The sequence below is a fragment of the Leucopleurus acutus genome (genome assembly GCF_964270905.1).
Source record: "Leucopleurus acutus genome assembly, chromosome: 5".
Classification (NCBI taxonomy): domain Eukaryota; kingdom Metazoa; phylum Chordata; class Mammalia; order Artiodactyla; family Delphinidae; genus Leucopleurus; species Leucopleurus acutus.
In genome coordinates, this window is record NC_139147.1 from 87,041,653 (window position 1) to 87,043,958 (window position 2,306).

Consider the following 2,306-nt stretch of genomic DNA (forward strand, 5'->3'; position numbering starts at 1 on the left):
AATAATCATATTAATAATAAATCGGAAAATACTCTTCCCACTCTATCTGACATTGTCCTTGCCCCCTTTTTTATTGGGATATCTTGCACAAATACATTACCTAGAGTTCCAGGTGCAGATGTCTTCAAAATAACATGAAAAAAAAAAAAGAAAGCCTTACCATTATTTGATGGCTGTTGGGACAAAAATGCAATAATATGCAATATTTTTAAAGGATCAGCTTGGGTCAGCTTGGATATTGGCATGGAGACTATTGTTTTTCTGACCAAAGGAGTCCAATAATGTGAAATTTAATACATTTGATCAAACCCTTGACAATCCTGTGCACAAAAAATAAAATGCCATTACACAATACCGGCACCTATGCACATAAAGAAAAACGACAAGAACAACTTTGTGCGACCTAAGGCATTCTGAAATTTTAAAAAAGCTTCATTCTAGGAAGCGGCCGAGCGACGAGGGGACGTAGTGTCGCCGGGTCTCCAGCAGCTGCCCAAGAGCCGCCTGACGGACCACCTGCCCAGTCTGCCCCGCCTGCCCCGCCGTGGCTGAGAGTGACTGGGACACGCGACGGTGCTGCGCAAAAAGGGCCCCACGGCCGCCCAGGCCAAGTCCAAGCAGGCCATCTTAGCAGCTCAGAGACGAGGAGAGGATGTGGAGACTTCCAAGAAATGGGCCGCCGGCCAGAACAAACAGCATTCGATCACCAAGAACACAGCCAAGCTGGACCGGGAGACTGAGGAGCTGCACCACGACCGGCTGACCCTGGAGGTGGGCAAGGTGATCCCGCAGGGCCGGCAGAGCAAACGGCTGATGCAGAAGGGCCAGGCGACGAAAATCAACGAAAAGCCACAGGTCATCGCGGACTATGAGGGTGGCCGGGCCATTCCTAAGAACCAGGTTCTGGGCAAGATCGAGAGAGCCATCGGCCTTAAGCTCTGGGGGAAAGCCATTGGGAAGCCGATCGCGAAGGGGCCGAGGGCGAAATGAACACAAAGCCTTGAAATCAGTGCATTCCGGCTGATCTTGTCTGCCTGGTTCCCCTTGACCACCAGCGCCAGCGTGGGTCTCTTCACGCGGCCACGCGGAACACAGGACGGTAGCCCTGCCCGGGAACCCCCTTTACCAGTACCTGCTGTCAAACTCACAAACAAAACCTTGCAAGGTGTTTGCTTCTCCTGATTATTTTCCTCCCTGTCCCCGTCCTTCACGTGGGGTGCAGAACGCTGCCTTCCTCTCCCCCGGGGTCTGCCCCGTCATGGGTGTGGCTCCAGGGAGCTCGGAGGGGGACCACCTCGCACAGGGTGGGCAGCCACCGTCTGGGAGAGGAACTGCATCTTCATCCTGGCTCGTAGAGAAGCTAATAAACATTTGTTGCCCTTATAAATAAATAAATAAATAGCTTCATTCTAATTTGAGCAAATCATCATACTTTGTTTACTCCTTAGACAAAAGCTAGAACAGAAAAATGATTCAAATAAAAATGTTATATCAGAAACTAGAGGAATAAGAGCAAAATTTATAGCACATATTTCAAAGTAAGGAGATTATAAAAATCTAAAACAATGCATAATTCATGACAAATCTTGGCATATTTGAAATGTCTTTGAATATTAATTGGGTACCCACATAGAAGAAGTTTCTATAAATTCTGTCCTATGATGAACCTATGGAGAACTTTTTATATTTATATAATAATTGAGAAGTGCTGAAAAAACTGAATTGAAAAGTTGGGAGTACCTCATAAGAATGATTTTTGAATCATAAGTACATTTTTTAGATTTTGGAAAGTGGGAAGGGTTGTATGTTAATGATGATTACAAACTGTTGATATGAGGCTTAAAATTGCCTTAACAACAAATGTCATCATTTATCGTTTAATGATATCCACAACATAGATGCACCAGTCATGTTGCCACACAAAATCTGTGGACCATAAGTAATCTCTCTTAGAAGGCTATTCCAGTCTTCAAATCTCTATGTGGTCACTAAATGTTTTGAGATGGAGTTGCCCCATAGCCCATTGGTACATTTATTTTAAACTCTACGGGCAAGCAGTAGTTAACTATGCGAGTCATGCAATGACTAGACTGTAGCAAGAAAGTTGCCTACAGCAAATAGAATATTTCTTTCTGGAAATATAACTTGTGTAATGATCAACCATATATCTTTTGGGAATCATATTATTGAACTATTAACATCTAAGTAGTATATGTTGAAAAATAGTTTTAGATGGAAGTGTTTGTCAGAAAACAGAAGATTTAGACAGTTGGGTGAGCTTAAGATTATATTATCCAAGACAGAAT

At 43.8% G+C, this 2,306-nt stretch overlaps 1 pseudogene across 1 annotated transcript; it reads left to right on the plus strand.

The window, feature by feature from the left end:
- The first annotated feature begins 338 nt into the window (after window positions 1-338).
- Window positions 339-1,293, plus strand: LOC309961775 (endothelial differentiation-related factor 1-like; annotated as a pseudogene). Its single transcript has 2 exons — window positions 339-396; window positions 525-1,293. The product of its transcript is annotated as an endothelial differentiation-related factor 1-like (transcript).
- The last annotated feature ends 1,013 nt before the right edge of the window (window positions 1,294-2,306 follow it).